Source organism: Balaenoptera borealis, assembly GCF_965194805.1.
Source record: "Balaenoptera borealis genome assembly, chromosome: 18".
Lineage (NCBI taxonomy): Eukaryota > Metazoa > Chordata > Mammalia > Artiodactyla > Balaenopteridae > Balaenoptera > Balaenoptera borealis.
In genome coordinates, this window is record NC_138877.1 from 6,837,834 (window position 1) to 6,849,421 (window position 11,588).

The following is an 11,588-nucleotide window of genomic DNA, read 5'->3' on the forward strand; positions in this document are numbered from 1 at the left end:
ACAGAGCCACTAAGCCCGTGCGCCACAACTACTGAGCCTACGCTCTAGAGCCCACGAGCCACAACCACTGAGCCCGCATCCCACAACTACTGAAGCCCGCGTACCTAGAGCCCGTGCTCCGCAACAAGAGAAGCCACCGCAATGAGAAGCCCGCGCACCGCAAGGAAGAGTAGCCCCCTCTCACCGCAACTAGAGAAAGCCCACGCACAGCAACAAAGACCCAATGCAGCCAAAATAAATAAATAAATAGATAGAAATAAATAAATAAATAAATAAATAAAGCAAATCAGTTCATAAGCAAACCTTAAATATGTAGGCAAATCTAACCATCAGAAAACTAAAAAAGTTATTAAAAAAAAAAAAAAACTCACACATCCAGACTTCCCTGGCAGCCCACTGGTTAAGACTCCGCGCTTCCAATACAGGGGCTGCGGGTTCAATCCCTGGTTGGGGAGCTAACATCCCACATGCCACACGGTGTAGCCAAAAAATAAAAATAAATGAATAAGTAAATAAATAGGGACTTCCCTGGTGATGCAGTGGTAAAGAGTCTGCCTGCCCATGCAGGGGACACGGGTTCGAGCCCTGGTCCAGGAAGATCTCACATGTTGCGGAGCAGCTAAGCCCTGCGCCACAACTATTGAGCCTGCGCTCTAGAGCCCGCGAGCCACAACTACTGAAGCCCACGTGCCACAACTACTGAAGCCCGCGCACCTAGAGCCTGTGCTCCGCAACAAGAGAAGCCACCGCAATGAGAAGCCAGAGCATCACAACGAAGGGTAGACCCCGCTCGCCACAACTAGAGAAAGCCCACGTGCAGCAACGAAGACCCAACGCAGCCAAAAATAAATAAACAAAATAAATTTATTGGAAAAAAAAAGAAAATGTTGTATTTGTAGTTAATTTTGTATACATTTTTTTGCAGTTGACAATTCCCATAGTGAAATAATTATTTTTCCGTGTATCCCTAAAGTTGTTAAAATCTATTTTATTTTTTTAAGCATTTGAAAGATGCTTATTTTTAAAATTTTTTTTTTCTTTCAACTTTTTTAAAATTCATTTTTATTGGAGTAGAGTTGCTTTACAACGCTGTGTCAGTTTCTGCTGTACAGCAGAGTGAATCAGCCATATGTATACATATATCCCCTCTTTTTTGGATTTCCTTCCCATTTAGGTCAAAAAGCCGTTTTAATTTCCAGGATTTTCTTTCTTCAGAGTTTACTCTGGCTGTTTTGCGGAGACTATGTTAAGCACGGGCAGCAGTGGAAACGAAGCCAGTAAGGAGGTCACTGGGCACATACAGGCGAGGCGTGCGGGTGACTCAGAACAAACATCGTGTGGCGAGAGGCTGGGGCTGAGATGTACGTAGAAACAGCAGGCCCTGCCGATGCCTCGGGCGTGGGCGGTGAGCCTGAGGGAGGGATCCTGGCTGTTGGCCTGTTTCCAGCTTGAGCAGATGCCTGAACAGTGCCACCAGTTACTGAGATGCAGAGACTGGGAGAGGCACTGGTTTACCAGGGCTGAAGGAATCCAGAGTTGCCCTTAGGACACATCACCTTTAAAGCAAAACATGCCTCCCAGCGGGGTCGTCAAATGGGCAGTTAGATGGAGGGGTCAGCAGGCTGGAGCGGTCTGAGGAATCCTTTTGGGAACGCTTAGCGTGTAAGTCATGAGACAGGAGGGGGTCATGCGGGGAGAAAGGGCAGAGGAGAGGAGAGAGCCTAAAGCCGCGCTGGAAGCCAGCAATTTAGGAGGCGTGCATGTGTCTAAAGGAAACAGGGAGGAGCCTGCAATCGATTCTGCAGAACAGCAAGAGAAACAGGATCACAACTCAGAAAAGTGCGGCATCAGAGGAGCCGGGAGAAGAACGTGTTTGAAGATGAGGACGTGGGTAGGGAAGATGCATGCAAAGGTCAAGCAAGACAAAAGCAGAGAAAGTATCCCCTGGATTGGTCATCTGGAGAGTTCGGCAGCTCTGACAAGGACAGAAGCAAGGCTGGAGTGGGCTTGAGGAGTGAATGGCTGAGAGGAAGTCACACCGTGGGCAGCTCTCAAGAAGTTTTGCTCAAACGAGGGCAAAAGTGTCGGGGGGAGGGGCGGGTAGCAGAGAAAAGTGTCATCGGTAGCGGCAAGAGGACGCAGGATAAACCAGCGATGAGCTGATAGATGTTTAACAAAACCCCCTTTGGAAACCGAAACCTTCATTTGTATTGGTGTAAATACTCTCTGCACAGCCAATTCCAAGTCACCAAGACAATGTCAAAGAGTTTGCAGAATCCCTGAAAATAGAACAACTGGCTCTGAGGAATGAGGGCGACCCATCTCCAGCATAAACCGTACTGGGAGTGGTCCTGAGGAGGAGGAAGAGAGCATTGCTTCAGGACAAAAGGGAGGTGAGACGGCGGGGGGGCGGTGAGTTGGGGGAAGGATGACAAAGTTCCGATTAGGAGGGAAGCCCCTTCCAAGTGCACGCCCAGCGGATGCTAGTGCAGGTGGAGATAAAGGACCCTGTGGTGGCGTTTGAACAGGGGCAGAAGGACACGGAGGGGTGATGGGTGAGAGGGATGTAGGATTAGAGCCCAGAGGAAATATGGTGACCTAATCCAGGGGTGGGTGGCTGTTCCCCAGACTCTTGGTCTGTTGAGGGATCAGGGTCTGAGAGGCCAGCGTTGTGGATGTGTCATCTCCACAAAGGTTGAAAGAGGCCAAAAATGCTGCACGAGTTGAGTGGCCAGGCAGAGAGGCAGCCGGGAGTTAAAGCCTTCAGGATGTGAGGGGCGTGTGTTTGTGTGTGTGTGTGTGTGTGTGTGTGTGTGTGTGTGTGTGTGTGTGTGGAGTGGGGTGGTTTTCTGGAAGTCTGTGCATGACGGACACCAGGAGGAGGAGGAGGTGGCGTGGAGGAGGTGCAGGGATTTACGCAGCAGAGAGGGAGAGATGTGGTCTGCACGTAGCACTCGTGACCCGGGAAAACACAACTCTTGCTTGTGGTCCTGAGGTCCGAGAGGTGAGAGAGGGAAACAGCCCCAGTTGCTAGGGCTGTACTGGAACATTCTCAGGGCGAGCCAGGTGCTTGTGAAGGAGCGAGGCGGGGCTGAGGGGTCTGCTGATGGCAAAGTGGAGGGTCCTCGGCGGCGGTAGAAGCTTGGAGAGGAGGCCTGGCTGGGGACTGGGTCTGATGGGGGGGTGCGCAGAGCAGTCTGCGGGTGTGATTCTGGGTGAGCAGAGGCTTGGGTTTCTGGCAGCGGCTGTGGTTAAGAGTGGGTTTGAGTCACACGCCTTTGTCTGGGTACCACAAATTCCACACCAATATACCTCCAACATTATCAACAAGACGCCAGACTTGAGATCCTGTGAGGTATTACCTGAGTTAACCTCTAAGCAGACTGAAACTCTCTCACATTATCATTCAGCATCCCCCAGTCACTGAGCCCTTAATTCCTTCACTTCGGACCTCCTGGGTTCTTGTCCAGATTCCTGGCACCCAGCTTAGATTTCTGGGCCAAAGACATTCCTGCCTTAGAGAGTTTTTCTCTCTGAAATTTCATTTCAAATATCTTTTGTATGTCCTCTTTAGCTTTCTTCTCCTAAAGCTGTCCATTTGTGATCCGTAAGACTGTTTCTTTTATAGCATTTGTTTTCCCTTAGTTGTCAGATTAACTCAAAACATACTACTTCCAAGGGGGTTTTCTTTGATTCCTCCAACTTTTCTCCTAAACAAAAGGGAGGTTTAAAAACATTAGCTAATCGAAACCCTTCTACACTGTTGGTGGGAATGTAAATTGGTACAACCGCTATGGAGAACAGTATGGAGGTTCCTTCAAAAACTAAAAATAGAACTACCATATGATCCAGCAATCCCACTCCTAGACATATATCTGGAGAAAACCATAATTTGAAAAGATACATGCACCCCTATGTTCACTGCAGCACTATTTACAATAGCCAAGACATGGAAGCAACCTAAATGTCCATCAACAGAGGAATGGCTACAAACAACAAATGCTGGAGAGGGTGTGGAGAAAAGGGAACCCTCTTGCACTGTTGGTGGGAATGTAAATTGATACAGCCACTATGGAGAACAGTATGGAGGTTCCTTAAAAAACTAAAAATAGATTTACCATATGATCCAGCAATCCCACTACTGGGCGTATACCCAGAGAAAACCATAATTCAAAAAGACACATGCACCCCAATGTTCATTGCAGCACTATTTACAATAGCCAGGACATGGAAGCAACCTAAATGCCCATCGACAGACGAATGGATAAAGAAGATGTGGTACATATATACAATGGAATATTACTCAGCCCTAAAAAGGAACGAAATTGAGTCATTTGTTGAGACGTGGATGGATCTAGAGACTGTCATACAAAGTGAAGTAAGTCAAAAAGAGAAAAATAAATATCGTATATTAACGCATGTATGTGGAAACTAGAAAAATGGTACAGGTGAGCCGGTTTGCAGGGCAGAAGTTGAGACACAAATGTAGAGAACAGACATATGGACACCAAGGTGGGAAAACTGCAGTGGGGTGGGGATGGTGATGTGCTGAATTGGGCGATTGGGATTGACATGTATACACTGATGTGTATAAAATTGATGACTAATAAGAACCTGCAGTATAAACAAACAAACAAACAAAACAACTAATACTAAACTTTCATTGGGTTATTTGTATGGAAATATGTTAATATAAATGTTTCAGACATTACGTGAAATTTCTAAAAGTCTTATATGTTCTGGTATAATGTTATAAGTCATAATTCTAGTTATTACTTTAAAATGTATATCTCAGAAATAACTAAATTTCCTTGTCAATTGCATTATTATGAACTTTCATCAGATCTTTAACTGTGGTCATTTGTAAGTCTTTTGTCATTTACAGACAGTTCTGGGTGTACTCTGATGCTTTTGCAAATATGTTCCTATAAAAGGCTTTCATCTTCAAGGAATTCATGGAAAAGGCTCTGATAAGTACAGGTTTCTGGTAACTGTACTGCTGAACTGAATGAATAAGCATTTTCAGAACTCTAATGAAAAACTGATGAACTCATAAAAGTGCTAACAAAAGATCAAGATGAAAAAAAAAATTAACTACATGGGACTGAGTGAACTGATGAGGATGATTATAATTTTTGTGACTTTCTGTTTGAATTAAAAAAAAAAAAATCCCACAAGGACTCAGAGGCAAAGAATATACAAATCAATTTTCACTGCAAAGAAAAGGAGCTGTTACAGTGGAGGATTACTGGACTGAATGTCAATATTATGACATAGTATGAGTGTGTTTCATGTTTGGTAATTGCAATCATTGTTGCTTTTGCTGTGGTCATCCATTTACAATGCTTGGTGTCAGTCTATTTATCTCTTGTAAAAATAAAATACAGTGTGTGTGTGAAAAACAAAACAAAACAAAACCTTCTTGATACTTTTTAAGCTTTCTTCTGCTTATTATATAGTTATATTCATTGAAATATATATTTCTACTAGGCTTAATACCTGTTACTTGCTGGGTAAAAATATGAATGAGCACAATAATGAAATTCTTTTACACTTATTATTTTGCTGTCTGCTTTGTACCAGTTTTCATTGAAATACTTGTCTATATATATTGTGGCTACCTATACATTCACATTTATTGCATTTTGTTGCTTGTTATGCATTTTTACTGATATATCTTCTCTGTCTGTATGTATTGGCTAGGAATGCATTCAAAATCACCTTCTATCGTGTTTTTTGGTTAATAGTATTCACTAAAATAGAGTGGGCAAAATTCACTTTCATAATATTGCATGTATGGTACAGAATGTCATTTGTTAGTAAATTCATTATGCTTTGATACTTGCCAAATAAAATAAAATAAAATAAACTTTGCCATGAAAAAAAAAACAAAAAAAACAGAGGAATGGATAAAGAAGATGTGGTACATATATACAATGGAATATTACTCAGCCATAAAAAAGAATGAAATAATGCCATTGACAGCAACATAGATGGACCTAGAGATTATTATACTAAGTGAAGTAAGTCAGACAGGGAAAGACAAATATCATACGATATCACTTATATGTGGAATCTAAAAGTATGATACAAATGAACTTATTTACAAAACAGAAACAGACTCACAGACATAGAAAACAAACTTATGGTTACCAAAGAGGAAAGGGGGGGGAGGGGGAGGGATAAATTAGGAGTTTGGGATTGACATATACACACTACTATATATAAAATAGACCATCAACAAGGACCTACTGTATAGCACAGGGAACTCTACTCAATATTCTGTAATAACCTATATGGGAAAAGAATCTGAAAAAGAATGGATATATGTATATGTATAACTGAATCACTTTGCTGTGCACCTGAAACTAATACAACATTGTAAATCAACTATATTCCAATATAGAATAAAAATTAAATTAAAAAAAAACCCAAAAACGAAACATTAACCAATCAAATCTTCTTGATTCAGGTACTGGTATGAGTCAGAACACATCTAGCAGTAGTCCTGCTGTTTCTATAAGTCTTTTGAAAGAGTACCAGAGGGAATACATCCACCACAAGTATTTTTCTGACTTAGAAGATTCTTTTTTTTTTTTTTTTTTTTGGGCAGTGCCACGCAGCTTGTGGGATCTTAGTTCCCCGACCAGGGATTGAACCCGGGCCCTCGCCTGTGAGAGCGCTGAGTCCTAACCACTGGACCACCAGGGAATTCCGGGACTTAGAAGACTCTTAGTAGTCAACCAAATACGATAATGCAATCTGTTTGTTGCACTAATATAATTGGTAACACAGCTGCCAACTCCTATTTCAGAGGAAAAAATATATTATGTTGAAGACAGGATTTTAAATGCTCCATTTTATAACCTGGAATTTTCCATCTTTACAACCTAGCCTCTAGAAACAAGAGAAACGCTATCTTGGGTTCCTGTTTTCCAGGGTGGTGGCATTTAGTGGAGTAATGATACAAATGAGAAATTCAAAAGGTTACAGGAACAGCTGATAGAAAAGATGAGTCAGTTTGGTGTGGGTGTCACTAGCAGTAACTTTTAGTATTTTTTCCTTCAACACAGAGAGTCCTCTGATGAAATTCTCCATGTGCTTTAGAATTTTCTTTAAAAAAGCACACCAGGTCCTCAACCATGCTGTAAAAGGTGTCCAACGATTAGAGAATAATCATTTTAAATAACATGACCATGGGCATGGCTACTTCCTGACCCCACGTAACCATATTCAGAAATCTCTAAGAGCCTGAAAGATAAGGTATTTCTGGCTGTGGTGGACAGATGCCCTGGTTCTGATAATGTTTGAGGTCCACAATCTAAGCCTGTTTTGACGGTCCATTTTTCTATTTACATTTACTGAGTGTCTGCACCATCAATGTTCTGGGGGAAGCATTAATCCATGTAAATAAGTTACAAGTAGTTGTAATGCAAAGCACGTGTGATGAGATAGAAGGAAGACCCCAAAACACTCTGGGGGCTTAGAGAAAGGGCCATTATTGCCTGCCAGGGAACAAGAGAAGAAAGCTTAGAGGCAGTGGCATTTGAATGATGTGTCACAGGAATAGTGAGTTTGTTTGTTTAATTTTTGTTTTATACTGGAGTGTAGTTGATTAACAATGCTGCATTAGTGTCAGGTGTACGGCAAGTTATTCAGTTATACCTATACATATATCTGTCCTTTTTCAAATTCTTCCCCCATGTAGGTTATTACAGAGTATTGAGCAGAGTTCCCTGTGCTATACAGTAGGTCCCTGTTGGCTGTCTATTTTACATATAGCGGTGTGCACATGTCAATTCCAAAAGAGATGATGGAAGAGCAGCCAAGGCAGAGGAATTAGGAGAGCAAAGATGCGTGGCATGTTTGGGAAATGCCAAGTAGACTGGTTTGGGGAGAACACAGGACACAAAAAGAATAAAAATTAGTTTATGGCCAGACTCATATGGATACCAAGCTAAGAAATATGGTCTCCATGGGAAAGGCAATGGGCAGCTATTTTAAGCTGAGAGCACGTGGTACTCCCGTAAGTTAAATCTCCCAGCACGTGTCAGATGATTTGGAAAAGCGGAGATTGGTGCAGAGCTGACAGCTAAGACACTGCATGCATCCCATGTTTAAGATCTTTTCTATTATTATTTCACTGTTATTATCATTATTATCTTTCACAGTCATGTATTCGACGCCTACCATGTGCCAGGCACACTCGTCAAGCCTTGAAGATACACAAGTGATCAAGACAGAATGTAAGGGAGGATAATCTTGTTGGAGTCCTCAGATAACAAGCAAGAGTAAGGAGGAAAACTTCAGATGAATAAACTATACTATGAAAATCAAACAAGGTATCCTTCCTTTCCAGGAACAGGGTGGGATAGGTTACTTGAAAGAGCCCCCCCACGGAAAACAACTAAAACTGCTGGGTAAAGTACATTTTTAAGTAACCTTCTTAAAAGCTCAGATACAATAGTAAGGAATTTACTAGGTTGAAATCTGTAGGAAAGAGGAGCCTGGAGAATTCAGTGAATCTTGCAGCTGCTTTTGCCCCGAGGACAAATGCAATCCATGAGAACTTGAATTTGGGGTTTGGTGGCCTAGAGGGGTAGAAGGGAAAATCCTAGCTCCTCAAACTGGGGGACTGGTAATGTGGCATCCTCGGCACACCAAGCTGGAATTAAGATATGAGTCAGTGTAAGGCTCAGCCAGGAGTGAGGCTTCCCACCCCCATGATCTGAGACCTCATCTCTGCCAGAACCCTGCAGGACTTAGTCCCTTCTCAAATCTGCAATTAACTTTTTCTAGAAAGTTCTTCTGAACCATGAAGATCACGAAGACTATCTGAAGTGCACTACCAAGTTTCAGTTATTCAAATTCTCGTGTCTATTCAGAGCACTTTGCGGACAGTGAAACAGAGTAGAACTGTGTGGGGCTCCTGGGCACAAAAGTCTTTTTGTGTCCCCCATTTTCTTGTTTGCAGGAAACAGGCTTCATTCAGCCTCCCTGAGGGTAGGTTCAAACAGTTGCTAATCAGAGAAGGGAGGGGATTCGAGGAGCAGTCAAGAGACAATAGTGCAGCCTTGGGGCAGGGTCCCTCTTCCCCCTCAAGTGATACACAGAACAATATCTTTGAGTTATTTTGCAGATACTGAAACCCCCTCCAGGTGAAAGAAGTTAACTGTCTACTGCCCACAAGCACGTGACCCCAGACGGGTCGGAACCTGAAGGATGGCGATGCAGACTCCCACTAAGGTCACCACCGACCACTCAGAATGTCCAGGAGCTGATCACGCCCTCTTTGAACCATTACTATAAAACTCCTCACTAATCCCTCCCAGTTGGGACACACAGTTTTGAAGGCATTAGCCCATTGTGGCCCCCTTTGCCTGGCAAAGCAATAAAGCTATTCTTTTCTACTTCACCCAAAACTCTGTCTCAGAGTCAATTCGGTACCAGGGTACAGAGCCCGGATTTTGGCTACAATAGGCAGGAGAAAAATCCACTGGAGACATTTGGTTTCCCGCCCAGCATGTAAGGCTTAGAAGACGCTACTCCATCCTAACAAGTAAAAAACCGAACACACCGAAAAATCAACTGTTCTGCTTAAATCTGAAAGAGAAGTGAGAATACAGGCAAACCGCTATACTCCCCAAATTGGAAAGACACACAGGCAGACACAGAGAATCACAACTTACCCGGGCAGAAATCCCCCGGCAGACACTTCCTTGGGAACCCGCGCTGGGGTGGAAAACCTGAGCTGTAATGTACGAGCTGCTGGCGCCTCGGTGAAGACCAGTCTGAGGGATGAAAACTCCTGGGACACGCAGTCATCCGGGGGCGCCACGCATTGGGGAGTTTTAGCCCCCAGAGCTCTACCCGGTTCTCCTGGTGAATATCAGAGAAAAGTCCCCCCCACTGCTTCTGGCAGGAGGAGGGGGAAAGGAATCCTGTTGAAATTCACCGGAGCCCTCTGTTCTTTTTAACAAGGCCTGCCCTCAGGGGAAACTAGGTAATAAGAGCCTGGCCTGCTGGGCTGCGATCACAGCCTAACCAACCTGGGGAAGGGAAATACCCACCTCCAGCCCTCTTGAGCGATAAAACTGAGAAGCACCTGTGAAGTTCACAGGCTAGAGCCACAGCCTCAGAAAAGTCGACTGGAAAATGCATCTTCCTGGTCATGAAGAGAGAACCAAGTCCCCCCATTAGAGTCTGCAGGGATCACGGAATTGGGTTGGGAGTCGGTTGGGAATGAGCAGTCGATCTTTACATGATATGAAAGCCAAAGCCAGGAAGTGAAACCAGCAAACCCCACTGCGCTGTCCCGAAGGACGTGTGGCGTTAAATCATACGAGCATCTTAACACGGCGGACCTAGCACCGCGGCACCGTCCAGACCTGGGGGCAGCGCCTTCCTTCTGGACGTGACCAGGCAGCACAGCATCACGAGAGGCGGCCAGACTGGAGGGGTGGCCTTCGTTGTGGTCACGGAGGACGATTCCCACCCGCCCAAGCCCCCGCCACATTTATTCGTGGCGGAACATCACCACACCTTCAGCACAGGCAGAGAGAATCAAGGGTCCTGTCAGATACTTTTCCACCTGCTGGTTGGTAGCTACTTAATAAAGTGGAGGAGAAAAGCAGTTACTGGGCCTATTTTCTGATGAGCTATTCAGTGCATTAACTTACTGGCGGCCAGCACAGCTACACATTACAAATGTTTACACTGTTTTCTCAATTTAGCCTTTCTAATTTGCGAATAGATAAAAGGATTTTAAAAACTGGCTGTTACATAATAGTAAAATTGATTGGCACTTGTTAGATATTAAAATATCTTGTTAGATATTTTACACTTAGTAAGCATTACAAAAAACAAAACAAAAAACCCACACACTCTGCAAGGGGCATATCATTTTGTCCACTGTATAAAAGCAACTCAGTGGGGGAAAGGGGGCTTCATGTGATCCTTGTAGAACACCCCGTCTTCCTAACAGCACCCTCCTCATTCTCTAGTGTAATTGTTGTAATTAAGGTCCATCTCCCCTGCACACGGTAAACTCCATGAGTTCAGGAACCGTGTGAGACTTGTTTACACCTGCGCACGCAGGGTTAAGCGAGGTATATACGTATCAGGTGTTCGGTAACCATTGGTTGAATGGAAGAACAAATGAAGAAAAGGAAATTGAGTCCAAGGAAACAATTTGGGGGGTAGAGATAGTTTGGTAAAGTCCTTTTTTGGGGGGAAACATCCTGGTACAATCCCTTAGCATCTTCGGGAGGTTGTAAACTGCTGCTAATGGAAGCAGATCTGAAGGGCACCAAGTGCCCTCGGTTATACTAACTCACGAGCTCACGGAACAAAATTTGCTTTAGGGTTGAGGACCTCCTGGTGGCCTCCCTCTTTCTCTTTGGTCCCAGGCACTCTGGACCTCAGTGCAGACACGGCCAAGTCCAAGAACCACAGCATGCACAGCCCATCCTGGAAATGGCCCAGAAGCAGCATCGAGAAACCCCAACCACGAAGATGTGAACCTCTTAAGGGGCTGGGCGCCGAGTTCCTGAGGAACACACGCTTTGCCGAGAAACACAGCAAGACGG